The 18,098-nt window shown below is 39.1% G+C and overlaps 1 protein-coding gene across 50 annotated transcripts in view; it reads left to right on the top strand.

Annotated features, from left to right (window-relative positions):
- The window catches only part of STAU2 (staufen double-stranded RNA binding protein 2), a 333,314-nt gene that overhangs the window by 171,694 nt on the left and 143,522 nt on the right, over positions 1 to 18,098 (top strand). The window lies entirely within an intron of this gene.

An 18,098-nucleotide genomic window follows, 5' to 3' on the forward strand; every position in this document is an offset into this window, starting at 1 on the left:
TTTTCCAGGCAAGAGAACTGGAGTGGGTTGTCACTTTCTTCTCCAGGGGATCTTCCCAACCCAGGGATCGAACCCAGGTCTGCCACATTGCAGGCAGACACTTTACCGTCTGAGCTAGCAGGGAAGCCCACTGTATAGTCCATTGGGTTGCAGAGTTGGACATGACTGAGCGACTTTCACTTCACCATATTTTTATATTGTAAATAATCCTGTTGAATAAAACCTCATTCCCACATCCATTTACATGTTTGCTAGTGTTTTGGATAAATTCTCACAAGTGGAAATAGTAAGTCAAAGAGTACGTGCACTTATAATTTTGATAAACGTCACCAGATTATGCTCAATAGAGATTTCCCTGTTTACATTCCTGCCAGCAGTGTATGGGATTTCCTGTTTCCCCACAGCTTCAGTAAGCGCGTACTCTCAAACTTCTGGATACTTGCCAATCTGATAGCTGAACTATGTTATTCAATGTAGTTTTATTTTGCATTTCTCCTATTGAGAGTAGGATTGAGTGTATCTTTTGTACATTTATGAGCCATTTCTACACTGTTTTTTTTGTTTCTAAACTAGTTTATGTCAGTGATATAGTTATATCTGTTGCTCATTTTAAAATTAGTTTGTTGGTCTTTTTTTCCCTCTTACTTGAAAAAAGCATGTGTGTGTACCTTTATGATATGACTTGCCAATATTTTTCTTGGTCTCTTTATTTATGGTGGAATTTTCTTTTAAATTTTGGTTTTCTTTTTAATGTATTTGAATGGCCTTTATTTTATAATCTTTTATAGCATTTGTAATCTTAGCATAGTTAATAATGCCTGCTCCATTCTGAGCTTATAAAAAATTATTTAATTGCCTTCTGGAACTTCTATAGTTTTTTTGTTGTTGTTGTTTTTTGTCCTTAAATCTTTGATACCTCTGGGATTTATACTAAAAGTATGGATTCAGCTTTCATCCCCATTGCATTGACTGTTGTATACTAAGATTGTTGTATGTATGTGGGTTTTTTTTTTTTTTGTATGTGGTTTTATTCTGTGCTTTCTGTTGTCTTCTGTTCGTTTGGCCATGGTGTATGTGCATGTTCTCAGTTGTGTCCAACTCTTTGTGACCCCATTAACTATATAGTCAGCCAGGCTCCTCTGCCTGTGGGGTATTCCAGGCAAGAATACTGGAGTGGGTTGCCATTTCTTTCTCCCAGGGATCAAGCTCACATCTCCTGCATTGGCAGGTGGATTCTTTACCACTGAGCCTCCTGGAAAGCCCTCATTTAACTAAATGTACCAGTTTTAATCATTATTTTGTTTTAATATGAGTAAACTTAAACTTTGTTTAAAACAAATGTGAATGAAGGTATGTTTGGTCTATGTTCTTTTCTGCACATACTACATGGAGTATAAATAATTGAAAAGATAAAAAAATCCCCTTGATAATGAGAAATGAGAGGAGTGTAGGTAGTCAAAGTATCAATTAAAAGCACTAAAAGAGGCAGCAGGGGACTGTACAGTTGAAGGCAGTTAAGGGTCCAGAAAGGCAACGGTGATGGTCTCCCTAAAACCTCTGTGTGTAATGGGTGTAGCATTCATTCATTCATTCAGAAGGTATTTATAGATTACGTTGTACTATTTTGGGACTTCTCCAGTGGCTCAGTGGTAAAGAATCTGCCTGCAGTGCAGGAGATGCAGGAGACCTGGGTTTGATCCCTGGGTCAGGAAGTTCCCTTGAGTAGGAAATGGCAACCCACTCCAGTATTTTTGCCCGGAAACTCCCATGGACAGAGGGGCCTGGAGGACTACAGTCCATAGAGTCGCAAAGAGTTCGACATGACTGAAGCGACTGAGCACACACGCACGTACTAATTTTGGTATTATTGCTGATTTCAGCGAAGTTTTTAAAAGTTGAAACTGCTTTTTGAGAAGCTAGTCAGTCTGTAAGATAAACAGGATTAAGTATTCCTCTTCTCCCCATAAGAAAAGGAAAGAAAACTTAAAAAGTGGAAAGTGTAATTTGAAAAAAAAAATTGATTGCTTTTTTTATTTTAAAATAAAATCATATAGCACAGTACCTGACATTATCAGTGTTTAATATTTGGATAAATGAAAAAAAAGCAGTGTTTCACTTTTCTCCCCACTGTATTAATGGTCTTAGATATCATCTAGACTTATAGTTCTTAGCATGGTGTTGCTGGACTCTTATATATAATAGGTGTCATTATTGGTATTTCAACAACCTAATGGAAATAATGCATTCATTCTTAATAGATTACTTTGCTTTGGGTTAGAACAATGTATGTCTGAGTTCATATCTCAAGCTGTTCTGAATCTCACATTGGCAGACTTCGGTGGAAGAAACACAAAGATGATTTATTATTGCTAAAGAAATGCAGTCTGTCTGAAAGACAGATCCTTGGATCGTGGTATTCATAGAACAAAAAGACGACAAAAGTCCTAAGGCTGAAAAGATTGGAGAACATCCAGCTCTTACATTTTATTAACAGGAAAAGTGAGGTTGCAGGTGATTTTATAACTTGCCTGAGGATACTCAGAGGTAGTGAAAACTTGAACTCGTGTCTTCTGATTCTAAGATCTGCATTTGCCACTTGACAACGTATTTATTTCTTAGATATATCACTTGCTGATAATTAAGGGAAAATTGAATAATGTTTTCTTAAAGAAATTCCACTAAAATTAAATACGCATTTTCTTGAAAGGATGTTTTATAGGATGTTTCATAATGTGGAAAATGTCTAAACTATTGTTTCAGATACCAGTTTGATATTAGGGTGGATCATGTAAAAACACTAAACGGCTGAGAAAGCACGTGCAGTGTTTGTTTTACCAGTGAAACCGCCATCTGCATTATATGACTTTTCTTACGACCTAAAAAACTTTAGCAATAGTCCATTTTTAAAAACACTCAACAGGCTTTTGGGGTGATGTTATTCAAGCGTATTGTTTTATTCCAAACTTTCTGGTTTGTGTTAAGATGATTCATAGACTTTTAGAGCTGAAAGAGATTTTCAAGTTCCCTTAGTATAATTCATTTTACAGATGAAGGAAACAAGGTAAAGAGGCAATCTGTAACTTGACCTCTGATAGCTGGGCTTCATTCAAGTATGTTTACCATTGAACTGTATCATCTTTTCTTTGTTACATTCCGTGCTAATATTGTTTTTTGTAACTTAAAAAAAAGCATTTTAGTTTTTTAGAGCAGTTTTAGATTTACAGAAGAACTGAGAAAGTAATATAGAGATGTCTCATATACCTTCCATCATCATATATGCATAAATTTTCTCATTAAAAAATTAAAAACATAGCTCAACAGATGGTACCTTTTTTTAAACAAATGATTAACCTGCATTGGGCATATCATGGTCACTCAAAGTTCATAGTGAGCCTTAGGGGTCACTCTTGGTACTAAACATTTTATAGGTCTGGACAAATGTGTAATAATGTATATCTGTCATTACAGTATCATACATAATATTTTCACTATCCTCAAAATCTTCTGTGTTTTGTCTTTGTATCTCTCCTGACCTCCCATCACCCCTGGCAACCACTGTTCTGTCTCCGTAGTTTCATCTTTTCCAGAATATCCTGTAGTTGGGATCACAGAGCTGTGATCTTTTTATATTGACTTGTTTCACATAGTGATAAGCATTTAGGGGTCCTCTATGTCTCTTCACGACTGATAACTCATTTCTTTTTAGCTCTGAAAAGTGTATCACAGTTTATTCAGCTACTGAGAGACATCTTGGTTGCTTCTAAGTTTTGGCAATTATGAGTAAAGCTGTTATAAACATCTGTGTGCAGATTTTTATGTGGACATAAGTTTTTAACTTTTTTGATTAAATACCAGGAAACATATGCTAGTAAGAGGATGTTTAGTTTTGAAAGCAACCATCAAATGAACTTCCAGAGTGGCTGTACCATTTTGCATTCCTGTCAGCAATGAGTTAGAGTCCTTTAACTCCATGTTCTGACCAACACTTGGTGGTTATGTCAGTGTTTCAGATTTTGGCCATTCAGATAGTTGTGTAGTGATATCTGTTTGTTTTTGTTTGCATTTCCCTGATGACATATGATGTGAAGCATCTTTTCACATGGTTATTTGCCATCTTTGTATCTTCTTTGGTGAGGTGTCTGTTAAGGTTTTTGGCTCATTTTTAAAATGGATTGATACCTTATTTTTCAGTTTTAAGAGTCCCTCATGAAATATTTTTAGATAATAGACCTTTATTAAATGTATCTCTTGCAACTATTTTCTCCTAGTCTCTAACTTCTCTTCTAATTCTCTTGATAATGTCTTTTGTGGAGCAGAAATTTTAAATTTTAACAAAGTCCAGCTTATCAGTTATTTTTTTCATGGATCTGTGGTGTTGTATCTGAAAAGGCATCACCATACCCAAGGTCATCTAGATATTCTCCTATGTTATCTTTTAGGAGCTTTATAGGTTTGAATTCTACATTTATTACTATGAGTTTTGTGACGGGTGTAAGGTCTGTGTCTAGATTAATTTTTTTTACATGTGCATGTCCAGTTATCCCAGCATCATTTGTTGAAGAGACTACCTTTGTTCCATTGTATTGCCTTTGTTCCTTTATCAAAGATCAATTGGCTGTATTTATGGGGGTCCATTTCTGGGCTCTCTCTTCTGTTCCACTGTATATTTGTCTGTTCTTTCACCTATACCACATTATCTTGATTACCATAGCTTTGTAGTAAGTTTTGAAGTCAGGTAGCATCAATCCTCCAACTTTATTCTTCACCTTCAGTATTGTGTTGCCTTCTATAGGGTTTTTTGCCTCTCCGTATAAACTTTGGAATCAGTTTGTTGATATTCATAAAACAACTTGCTGGGATTTTGATTGTGATTATGTTGACTCTATAGGTTCAGTTAGGAAGAACTGACATCTTGACAATATTGAGTCTTTTTATCCATGAACATAGAATATCTCTTCATTTATTTACTTTTTCATGATTTTGTTCATCAGAGTTTTCTTCATACAGATCTGTACATATTTTGTTAAATTTATACCTAAATATCTCATTTTGGGGAGCTGCTAATGTAAATGGTATTGTGTTTTGAATTTCAAATTACACTTGTTCATTGTTGAAATGTAGGATATTTACTGTAAATTTTACAATTTTTTTATTGTGATAAAAAAATAACATGAGATCTTTCCTCTTAACAATTTTAAGTGTACGATACAGTATTGCTAACTGTAAGCACACTGTTGTACAGCAGATCTCTAGAACTTTTTCATCTTGTCTGACTGAAACTCTGTACTCAATGAACAGCAATTCCCCATTTCCCCTCTATTATTGTGCTTCGTGTTTCTATGAGTTTGACTACTTTATATACCTCTTCTATGTGAAATCAAGTAGTTTTGTCCTTCTATGACTGGCTTATATCACTTAGCATCATCTCCTCAGGGTTCATTCATGCTGTTGCATATGATAGGATTTCATTCTTTTTTACGACTAAATAATATTCCATGGTGTGTATAAACCACACTTTCTTTATCCATTCAACCATTGATGGGCATTTAGGTTATTTCCATTTCCTGAATTTTGTGAATTATGCTGCAGTGAACACTAGAGTACAGATATCTCTTTGAGAACTTGTTATCAGGTTCTTTTGGGTAAATACCCAGAAGTGAGATTGCTATTTCATGTGATAGTTCTTTTTGTAACTCTTTGAGGGAGCTCCAGCCGTAGTGGCCATACCATTTTATATTCCCACCGACAGTGCACAGGGGCTCCAGTTTCTTCCACGTCTTGGTCAGCACTTATTTCATTTTTGTTAAAATAATGGCTGTCCTACCAGGTGTGAAGCGATACTACATTATGGTTTTGCTTTTGCATTTATTTCTCTGATCATCAGTGATGTTGAGCATCTTTTCAATTGACCATTCATATGTCTTCTTTGAAGAAATGTCTATTTAAGTCCTTTCCTTTGTACATTTTTAACCAGATTAGTTTTCTTGCTGTTAAATTATAGAAGTTTCTTATATATCTTGGATATTAACTGATTATAAAATAGATGGTTTGCAGATATTTTCTGTCATTCCATAAATTGCCTTTCACACTGTTCATTGTTTCCTTTTCTGTGTAGATTTTAGTCTGCCATTGTTCCACCTGGTCTATTTTTGCTTTTTTTTTTTTTGGCCTGTGCTTTTGGTATCACATCTAAGAAATCATTGCCTTCACCAGTGTTGTAAAACTTTTGCCCTGTGTTTTCTTCTAGGAATTTTACAGTGTGATGAGGTCTTAAGTCCTTAACCCATTCTGAGGTGATTTTTGTGTGTGGTGTAAGATTGAGGATCCAGTTCCCTTCGTTTGTATGTGGATATCCCATTTCCCCATTTGTTAAAGAAAACTGTTGTTTCTTCATTGTGTAGTCTTGGCACCATTGTTGAAGATCAGTTGACCCTAAAGCATGTTATTTCTAGGCTTTCTAACCTGTTCCATTGGTCTGTATGTCAGTGTTTATGCTAGTATCCTTGTGTTTTGATTACCACAGCTTTCTGATATATTCTGAAATCAGTAAGTGTGATGCTTCCAGCTTTTTTCTTCTTTCTCAAGATTGATTTGGCTATCCAAGGTCTTTTATAGTCCTATATGAATTTTAGGATTTTTAAAAAATTTCAGTAAAAAATGCCTCTGTGATTTAGATAGGAATGGCATTGTATCTAGAAATTGCTATGGTAGTATCAACATTTTAATAATATTATTAACATGTCAAAATCCATGAACACAGGATCTCTTCATTTGTGTGTTCCTTAATTTCTTCCAGCAGTATTTTATAGTTTTCAGTATGAAAGTTTTTACTTTCTTGGTTAAGAGAATTCCTAAATATTTTATTCTTTTTGATGCCTTTGTAAATATAATTGTTTTTGTAATTTCCTTTTCAGATTGTTTATCGTTCGTATATGGAAAAAACAACTGATTTTTGTCTGTAGATTTCATGTATTGCTGCTTTGCTGAAATTCATATATTAGTTCTAAGCAGGTGTTTTTTGTGTGTGGAATCTTATATGTTTTCTACGTATAAGATCATATAATCTGCAAATAGAGATAATTTTACTTCTTTTCCAATTTGTGTGCTTTTTTTTTTTTTCTTTTCTTGCCTAACCTCTTTGACTAGAATTTCCAGTATTTGTTGAATAGAAGTGTCAAAAATGGGGAATTATTGCCTTGTTCCTGCTTTCAGAGAAAAAGCTGGACTATTTTTATGAAGTTTCTCTCTTGCAGAATGAATCCTCTGATGTCACCTCTCAGAGGGAGCATCTTTACCATGCTCATAGTCACATGGAATGACAGATTTAGCAGGGTCTCTTTTACTCTTTCTCACTCTAATCGGATACACTTTTTGCCTGTTTTCTGACCTGACACTCAGCCGTTCGGTTCCACTGACTGCGTGCTTGCGTTCTAAGTCACTTCAGTTGTGTCTGACTGTGCGACTCTATGGACCATAGCCCACCAGGCTCCTCTGTCCATGAAATTCTCCAGGCAGGAATAATGTAGCAGGTTGCCATGCCCTTCTCCAGGGGATCTTCGCTACCTAGGGATGGAACCCGCATTGGCAGGCAGGTCCTTTACCACTGGCGCCACCTGGGAAGTCCTGCTGATTATTGGCATAAAACCATAAACTGCTCTCATTCGGGTACAATTAAGTTTGAGTCCCTTTTCAAGATAGTTTTTGAGACCAGTATTTCAGGTTTGTTCAGTCCCTAGAGGCACTTTTCTTAGCTCTTTCCCTGGTTCTTTCTGGGAAATTAGCTGGTTTATGTTGGAGCACTGCTAGAGCTCATTGGCTGTGAATCACTTACTACCAAAACCTCCAGTAGAGCTTCCTAGGTGGTGCTAGTGGTAAAGAACCTGCCTGCCAATGCAGGAGACAAAAGAGACCTGGGTTCGACCCCTGTATTGGGAATAACCCCTGGAAGAGGAAATGGCAACCCACTCCAGTATCTTTGCGTGGCAAGTCCCATGAACAGAGGAGCCTAGTGGGTTCCAGTCCATGGAACAGCAAAGAGTTATGCATGACTGAGTGCCCCTAGGCTTGAACATTCCTACATTCTATTTAAAATAAAATCAGTTCCTTTGGGAAAACTTCAGAGCTCTGTTCTTATGGACTACCTCACCCTGTGCAGAATTTCTGAACTACTGTTCTGGAGTAGGAATGGGGACAGTGGCCCACTTCTTTGAGATTGACACTGCTGCTCTGTGAGCAGAGTGTTGGTCAGGGGAGGTAGTCTCTGGTATTCTTGGTTTGCCTTTTCTGATGTGAGCTTCCATCCCATGAGCAAGCTGAGGAGAGAGCATTCAGTTCTCAAGTGCTCTCAGCTTTCACTGTGTGAGTGGTGGCTGGGTGTAAAAAGGGATTGCTGACTTTTTTGGCTATATTCATGAGAAATTTTAACTTCTGCAGCCTTTAGCTGGGGTAAATGAGAAATTCTGGTGGCCTGCCCTTCTAGTGAGTTACCATATTACTTACAGGTGGTTGAGGAGTAAAAGAGCCCTATCTTTGTAGCTGCAGGTGGTGGAAGGAATGCGTAATGGCTCAAAAACCAGAGACTTTTATTCTTTCTGAGATTTATTAGATTTTCCTGAATAAAGGTGCAATGACTCATGATACAAACCCTGGAGCTCGGCTAGGTATCACAGGTTAAGGGCATAATCTTCTACAAGACTGCTTCGCTTCAAAAGACACCAACCAGGGCTTCCCTGGTGGTCCAGTGGTTAAGAATTCTCCTGTCAACACAAGGTACACAGGTTCAATCCCTGGTCCGGAAAGGTCCCACATGCCTTGAAGCAACTAAGTCCGTATGCCACAAATACTGAGCCCGCACTCTAGAGCCTGTGTGCTGCAACTACTGAAACCCACGCATCTAGAGCCCATGTTCTCCAACAAGAGAAGCTTGTGCACTGCAACAAGGAAGTAGCCCCAGCTCTCTGCAACTAGAGAAAGCTCACTCAAAGCAACAAGGACCCAGGGGGCCAAAAATTAATTAAAAAAAAAAAAGACACCAACGAGTCCCTCAGTCACATCCAGCTCTTTGTGACCCGTGGACTGCAGCACACCAGGCTTCCCTGTCCATCACAGACTCCCGTAGCTTGCTCAAATTCATGTCCATCAAGTTGGTGATGCCATCCAACTATCTCATCCTTTGTCGTCCTCTTCTCCTGCCCTCAGTCTTTCCCAGCATCAGTCTTTTCAAGTGAGTTGGCTCTTCTCATCTGGTCGCCAAAGTATTGGAGCTTCAGCTTTAGCATCAGTCCTTCCAATGACTATTCAGGGTTGATTTCCTTTAGGATCTCCTTACTGTCCAAGGGACTCTCAAGAGTCTTTTTTAACACCATAGTTTGAAAAGCACTACCCTTCAGATAAGATAATTCACTAGAATGAATCACAGAACTCAGGAAAGTCTTATATTTATGATTACAATATTGTTACAGCAAAAATGATTCAAATCAGAACCAGCTAAAAGAAGAGACACATAGGGTAAGATATGAAGAGTCCCAGACACAAATCTTCCAGTGTACTTCTTCTGATGTCCTTTCCCATGAAGTCAGGAACGTGTTGCTCCCTACTCAGTGATGTGTAATATGCACAGAGTATTGCCAGGTGGGGGTTCACTCAGTTTCCAGAGTTGCGCAGTTTTTGTGGGCATTTAATATCACAGGTATAACTGATTGAATCATTGGTCATGAAGTTGATAACAGTCTCCAACCTTCCTCTTTCCTCAGGGGTTCACTTGATGCCACGTGACCCAAAGCTCCAACCCTCTAATCACATGGTTGGTCTTTCTGACATGGCCATCCCCCATTCTGAGTCATCTTGTTGGCATAAATTCTGACATCTCTGAGGGGTGCACCATGAATAAAGAAGACACTTCTGTCACTCACAGAATTCTAAGGACTTGGAAGCTGTTTCCCAGGAACTGGGGACAAAGTCCAGCCAAATTTTTTATTACATGGGAGAATGTTTTATTTGTTATATGCCCTTAGAATGATTTCCAGAGACTTAAAAGTATTTTAAAATTAATATTCATAACTTATGGTTGTTTTTTGGGGTGGGGCTGTAGATCTCCATATGTCATTATTTAGAAATAGAATGTCCTGCTTTCTTTTGATTAATATTTATAAGATGTACACCTTGTTTCCTCATCCTTTACTCTTAGCTTGCCTATATGAGTATATTTGAAGTGAATTTCTTTTAGGCAGTGTGTAGTTAGGTCATGTTTTTAATCTACTTTGCTAGTTTCCTGTTAATCGATATATTTAGATCATTTACATTTAACATAATTATATGTTTAGGACTTAAGTCTGCCATCTTATTTACTTTTTCTATTCTTTTGCTTTCTTTTTCTCACTCTTTGTGGGTTACGTGATCACTTTTCAGAATTCTAGTTCAGTTTCCCCATTCTGCTTCCATTGGTGTCCAAGGTGGTAGATTCCTTATTATTGCTGGTTGGAGTAGGAATTCTGGTCCTTACATGATCTTCACGGATATCACAGAGAGGATAAGCTCTTTACTTCTGCTGCTGCTGCTGCTAAGTTGCTTCAGTCATGTCCGACTCTGTGCGACCCCATAGACAGCAGCCCACCAGGCTCCACCGTCCCTGGGATTCTCAGGCAAGAACACCGGAGTGGGTTGCCATTTCCTTCTCCAGTGCATGAAAGTGAAAAGTGAAAGTGAAGTCGCTTAGTCGTGTGCGACTCGTCACGATCCCATGGACTACAGCCTACCAGGCTCCTCCGTCCATGGGATTTTCCAGGCAAGAGTACTGGATTGGGGTGCCATTGCTTTCTCCATCTTTACATCTAGGTGATGATTAATGTCCTAACTCTCCACTCTTTCTCTTATGACACTATTCATTATTGCTGGGTGGGAGTAGAAGTCCAGTCTCCCTGTAGTCTGCATTGATATCAAGAAATAGTATCAAAGTCCCAGCTCTCTGCTAGGCTGTGTCCAGCACTACCACAGGGTCCAGGGGATCCTCGTTACAGCTTATATGAGTGTGTGTGTGTGTTAGTTGCTCAGTCGTATCCAACTGTTTGTGACCCCATGGTCCTCTGTCCATGGGATTCTCTAGGCAAGAATACTGTGGGTTGCCATTTTCTTCTCCAGGGGATCTTCTCAACGCAGGGATTGAACCCAGGTCTGCTGCATTTCAGGCAGATTCTTTACCATCTGAGCCACCAGGAAAGCCCCCAAGTTGACCATGGATTATCTGTCCATGGAATTCTCCAGCCAAGAATACTGGAATGGATGGCCATTCCATCTTCTCTAGGGGATCTTCCTGACCCAGGAATCGAACCTGGATCTCCTGCATTACTGCCTGATTCTTTACAGTGAACCCCAAGCACGAGGCCCACACTCCTATCATGTTCTTCCTTATTATCATGGAACCAGAGGTCAAGCAGCCAGGCCCCAGGGAGCCAGGGCTGCACGTTAGGCAAAGCAGTGGCCAAAGCTGGAGCTGTCAAGATTCTCTCCACCTTGAGGTGTCCGCACAGCCTTATTCTAGGACCTATATCCTGGAGATGCCCAGAGCAGCCTAACAGTGCTTTCACGTAGTTGGGTTTTTAAAACTTTTTAAAGCTGTAAAAATGGTACAGCGTGTACCCATCATCCAGCTTCTCCCCATGGCGACATCTTACAAAATCATAGCACTTTATCAGAATGAGGAAATTGACACAGGTACAATACAGTGACCTAGACTACAGACCTTACTTGGATTTTTGTGAGTTTTCATATAAATGATTTTTAAAATCACTGTCAAACTGATAAATCTTGCTGTTCCTGCACATCCTTTTCTCACATTTCCTGTTTTGAACCAGCAGTTTATTTTTCCAAATTTTAAGAATTTTTTAATGATAATTTTTTTGATACCTTAAAAATAAGGTTTATTCAGCATTAGAATGATGACGAGATTTTGCCACCATCAGGACACACTAGGGAAATTCACTGAGCAGCAAATGCCATGAGAGGTAGACTTTACAGCAAATGCTATGAGAGGTGGATTTCACTTTCACCATCAAGAAGATCAGTCACAGAATGTATTTATACCTGCCTGGCTGTCACTTGAAACTTTGGACAAGAAAAGGTTAAAATGAAACTCCTCATTAAGCATCTATTTTTTCCAGTAACAACCAAGTAACTTTTCAGATATCCAGTTCTAAATTGGCAAATCCCAAAACTGGGTTGTGTTTTAGGATAATTGATGCCTATTAGGAAACAGAACTCTGTCTTCTGAGATAGTATCAGTACTAAACAAATTGTTCTATCTGATCAGAGAAGGAGTATAATTCTGAGCCCTCAGCTTTCAAACCATATACAAACAATTGACTTTCTTCTTAACATTTGGTGAGTCATCCTTGATAGTATCTACATTGAAACAGTCATACATCTACCCACATGTCGTAAATCTCAATCAGAAGAACCTGTCATCACTGTTTCTGCTCTTTCTTTCATTTACAAAAGTGTTTGACCTTTATGTGAATTAAAATTTTTTGTTATGAAAAATCTCACTGAGACAGAAGTGGATGAATATTGTTGGGTACTTGAGTATTTATAAATAAAACATTTAGTCCAACAGTGTTGTGGCAAGATTCAAGCTGATTTATGGAAGCATACAGTAAGATTTTTCTTTTGAAGCTTTGGTATAAAAAGTGACAAGTTCATTTTATTAAGCAATAGCTAGGCACTCATTCCATGGCTCAGTGGTAAAAAACCTGCCTGCCAATTCAGGAGACACTGGTTCAATCCCTGGGTCAGGAAGATTCCCTGGAGAAGGAAATGGCAACCCACTCCAGTATTCTTACCTGGGAAATCCCACTGACAGAGGAGCCTGGCGGGCTACATTCCATGAGGTCACAAAGAGTCTGATGGAACTTAGCGACGAAGCACACACAATGCGTTCATTCTGTCGACATGCAGAGAAACTCATTTTTATAGACTAACATTAACCACTTGTACCAGTGAAGTGATGTTATCTTTCTTACTCCTTTGGTTTGCCCTATTGTTCTGATACCCCTAGTACCAGTTACTACTCATTTGTGTTCTTCAGCCTCTCAAAGAGTTATGATGTTAGTGAACATCAAAAGGCAAGATTCTGCTAGGTTTGCTGATCTATACATACCATAAGACCTTTTAAGAGATCTCAACTCAGAATGTCCTCTTCAGCTCTTCCAGTAAGAACTGGAGCACTGGGAAAACGCTGTGGGAGGCTTTGCATGCTAGAGGGTTTACACACCCATTTGAGAGAAGCATAAACCTAGTGGGGAAAACAAGTAGAAAGGGCACCATGGCCTGGCATTCCTCCTTTGTAGGATGTCACAGTCCCTGGCATGTTGGGGCTTTTAAATCCTGTATGACGTCATATAATTTAGGGAAGATTTTGGTGAGGCTATCTCTGGAACATCTAAGAACAGCCATGATGGAATGGATCAACTGTGGAGCCAGTCTGGGTGAACTTCAGGTGTGGAGTTCACTTCCTGGATTAAACCTGGGTGTTTAGAACTGGCTGGACATTGCACTTTTTCCCCCTGCTTGTTCTTTTAAGAAGTCATTTAATGTAATGTGTCCAGACTCTAGTGACAGACCACCTGGAGTTAAAATCTAGCATTGCTAAATGCTATCCATATCCTTAGCTGTGTTTCCTGACTTTTCTGTGCTTCAGTTTTTTCATGTATAATCTACACAAATAAAAATCCATTTCATATGGTGGTTGTGGGGATTAAATGAGATGATGCATGTAAAGTGCTAGAATAGTGCCAGTGTTGTCTCTGCAGTGCAGCCGTGTACAGTGGTTCAGTTCAGTTCAGTTCAGTCACTCAGTCGTGTCCGACTCTTTGCAACCCCATGAATCCCAGCACACCAGGCCTCCCTGTCCATCACCAACTCCCGGGGTTTACCCAAACCCATGTCCATCGAGTCAGTGATGCCATCCAGCCATCTCATCCTCTGTCGTTCCCTTCTCCTCCTGCCCCCAATCCTTCCCAGCATCAAGGTCTTTTCCAATGAGTCAACTCTTCGCATGAGGTGGCCAAAGTATTGGAGTTTCAGCTTCAACATCAGTCCTTCCAATGAACACCCAGGACTGATCTCCTTTAGGATGGACTGGTTGGATCTCCTTGCAGACCAAGGGACTCTCAAGAGTCTTCTCCAACACCACAGTTCAAAAGCATCAGTTCTTCGGCACTCAGCTTTCTTCACCATCCAACTCTCACATCCATACATGACCACTGGAAAAACCATAGCCTTGACTAGACGGACCTTTGTTGGCAAAGTAAGGTCTCTGCTTTTAAATGTGCTATCTAGGTTGGTCATAACTTTCCTTCCAAGGAGTAAGTGTCTTTTAATTTCATGGCTGCAATCACCATCAGCAGTGATTTTGGAGCCCAAAAAAATAAAGTCGGACACTGTTTCCACTGTTTCCCCATCTATTTCCCATGAGGTGATGGGACCAGATGCCATGATCTTAGTTTTCTGAACGTTGAGCTTTAAGCCAACTTTTTCACTCTCCTCTTTCACTTTCATCAAGAGGCTCTTTAGTTCTTCTTCACTTCCTGCCATAAGGGTGGTGTCATCTGCATATTTGAGGTTATTGATATTTCTCCCGGCAATCTTGATTCCAGCTTGTGTTTCTTCCAGCCCATTGTTTCTCATGATGTACTCTGCATATAAGTTAAATAAGCAGGGTGACAATATACAGCCTTGACGTACTCCTTTTCCTATTTGGAACCAACCTGTTGTTCCATGTCCAGTTCTAACTGTTGCTTCCTGACCTGCATACAAGTTTCTCAAGAGACAGGTCAGATGGTCTGGTATTCTCATCTCTTTCAGAATTTTCCACAGTTTATTGTGATCCACACAGTCAAAGGCTTTGGCATAGTCAATAAAGCAGAAGTAGATGTTTTTCTGGAATTCTCTTGCTTTTTCGATGATCCAGTGGATATTGGCAATTTGATCTCTGGTTCCTCTGCCTTTTGTAAAACCAGCTTGAACATCTGGAAGTTCACGGTTCACGTATTGCTGAAGCCTGGCTTGGAGAATTTTGAGCAGTGGTTACAGATTTTGTACAGTGGTTACAGATTGACAATACTAAGGTGGAGTATTAAAGGCCACATCAGGGACAAAAGGTAGATGATGGAAGAACAGTTCAGAACATGTTCAAATAGAGGATGAAAAGAACAGACATTACAAAGCCGAGCAGGGAAATATCTTCCAATCCATGAACAAAACTGAGGTCAGAGCCAACAAGAAAGAAGACATGGGCCTAAGTGGGTCACATGAGCGAAAGTTTATCTGTGCAGTAATCAAAAAAATTAAATTAATAGAACAACAAAATGTTGTAGAGTGATAGTAATGATTTAGAATAACTAAAGTCTGTTTTGACAGATGTGTAAGAAAGCAAGTTTAGTCACACGTTGCTAATAGCAGTATAAATTGAGATGAATGGTTTTTCAGGAGACAGTGCAAAGTCCTTAAATATGTGTACTTTAAATTACTCTTTTTTTATTGTTTTTATTTATTTTTAGCTCGGCTGAGTCTTCACTGCTGTACTCTTTCTCTAGTTGCTTTGAGCGGGGGCTACTCTCTAGTTGCAGTGCCCGGGCTTCTCACTGCAGTGGCTTCTCTTGTTGCAGAGCATGGGCTCTAGGTGCACAGGCTGTCAGTAGTTGTGGTGCGCAGGCTTGGTTGCCCCATAGCATGTGGGATCTTCCTGGACCAGGGATCAAACCTGTGTCCCCTTCATTGGCAGGCGAATTCTTAACTACTGAACCACCAGGGAAGTCCTTAAATTACTCCTTGATTCTTGTTTTAGGTCTTTACCCCACTGAAAAGTGACTTGAATTTACAACAGAAAGAATCTAAATGAATTGTGACTGATCCAAACAGTTACTAATATTCACGCTGAAAATCATTCGGTAGTTGACCGCGTACATCTACGTGTATCTTTGCTCTCTCTCAGCGACTATTATATTAGTTGATCTCCATAGAAAGGAATCTTCTTTATTCATGAAGTCAATTCGGGCTTTACAGTGGAATAAGGGAGCCAGTACCCCGCATGAGTTCTTCTGCTATGATGTAATCCCTCTCCAGAGTGCTGGGAGAGCATTTTTGTTGCTTGATAATATTGCTATTGGCAAGCCCATTACTGCTATATAATAACATTGCTGAAATAATGCTGTTAGCTTCTTGATGTCTTAAATTGAGTGTAGAATTTAGAGTCATACATTAAGTTATTCTTTAAATAAGAATTGTGTTTGGTGTTGGTACATCTAGTGAAAAAGTAATATGTCATCTCACTTATCAAATTCGCAAATGTTTTTACTTTGTTGAGATAAAACTGAACATAAAACTGCATGTACATGTCTAGTTTGATCAGAGTTGATGTACGGCTGTTTTTACTACATTTCTGACACTAACTGTGTAGGGATTCTTTTCCCCCATGCCAACCAATTCTCCAACTTTCAGGACACTAACAGGGTGTTCTAGAGTTTGGTTCCTTCGTTCCCTGGAATCAGTGCAGACCTCACAGATTAAGGGCTCAGGCCCATAAAATGCCTCGCTTTGCCAGTCACAAGCCCCATATTCCCATCTGTACTCCTGACTGAAACGGTGTGAATTCAGGGGGTTCCCACAACCCCCTTCTCAAGTTTGATGATTTGCTAGAACAGCTCACACAACTCAGGAAGATACTATCATGGGTTTATTACAAAAGATTTAAAATGAAATCCAGAGGAAGAGATAGGTACACAGGGTGGGGTTCAAAAGGAGCTGGAGCACAGTCTGTCCCAGTAAAGTTGGGAGACACGACCCAGACTCAGACGCTTTTCAAACCTCCTCATTTTAGGGGGTTTTTGGCAGTTCCATTACATAGGCATGATTGATTAAACCATTGGTCACACGTGAAAGTGAAAGCGAAGTCGCTCAGTCATGTCTAACTCTTTGTGACCCCATAGACTGTAGCCTGCCATGCTCCTCTGTCCATGAAATTCTCCAGGCAGGAATACTGGAGCGGGTTGCCATTCCCTTCTCCAGGGAATCTTCTGAATCCAGGGATCGAACCTGAGTCTCCTGTGTTACAGATGAATCCTTACCGTCTGAGCCACCAGGGAAGCCCTCAAATCGCCAGCCTCTCTCACCTCCCCAGATATCAGGGGGTGAAGCTAAAAGTACCTTTTTCCCCCTATTTTGATACTAGATATTATTATTTTAAAAAGTCTTTGCCACTTATCTATACTAACAGAGAGCAGTGGCAAAGATTTTTTAATAATAATATCTACTACTGAAATAAGAAGGAGAAACTTTCACATATTCGTACGGAGGTGTGAAACTGGCACAACTACTAGCATTTGTACCAATTTAGAGCAATTTATTAGTGTACAAAAATAAAATGCATATTCTTTGAACTAGCAGTTCTGCTTCTGAGTTAAGGAAATCAATTTTCATGTGAATAAGGATGTAATTAAAAAAAAAATGTTTCCCTGAGTTGTTTTTTAAAAAAAGAAATAAATTAGATGTCCAGCAGTACGAAATTGTTCAAAGAAACAACTGATATAATGAAATTTTAAGCTTAAAATTATTAATGAAGGTACATGGTTTTATAAATATCGAAAGGATCATGTTGTATATCTGTCTTTTAGCTTGTTTTTTCAGTTAACAAAAAGTGTATAAGAAAAAAGACTAAAAGTATATTTTTAAAGCAAAATGTTAAAAGTAGTTTACTCTGGCTAGTGAGATTTATCTGTAATTTTTCCCCAATGCATATGTTTTCTTTTTAAATTTTTTTGTTAAAAATTTTCCTGAATATAAAGCTAACAAACACAAAGGTATAAAGTCAATCCGTAAAACGTGTGTGTGTTAGTTGCTCAGTTGTGTCCAACTTTTTGTGACCCCATGGACTATAGCCTGCCAGGCTCCTCTGTCCATGGGATTCTCCAGGCAAGAATGCAGACTGGATTGCTACTGCCTTCTCCAGAGGATCTTCCTGACCCAGGGATCGAACCCAGGTCTCCTGCATTGCAGGCAGATTTTTTACCATTTGAGCCTCAGGGAAGTCCGTTAAATATGTAACATAG

The sequence above is a fragment of the Giraffa tippelskirchi genome, chromosome 6, assembly GCF_054371585.1.
Source record: "Giraffa tippelskirchi isolate mGirTip1 chromosome 6, T2T-mGirTip1v1.2.pri, whole genome shotgun sequence".
Taxonomy (NCBI): Eukaryota; Metazoa; Chordata; class Mammalia; order Artiodactyla; family Giraffidae; genus Giraffa; species Giraffa tippelskirchi.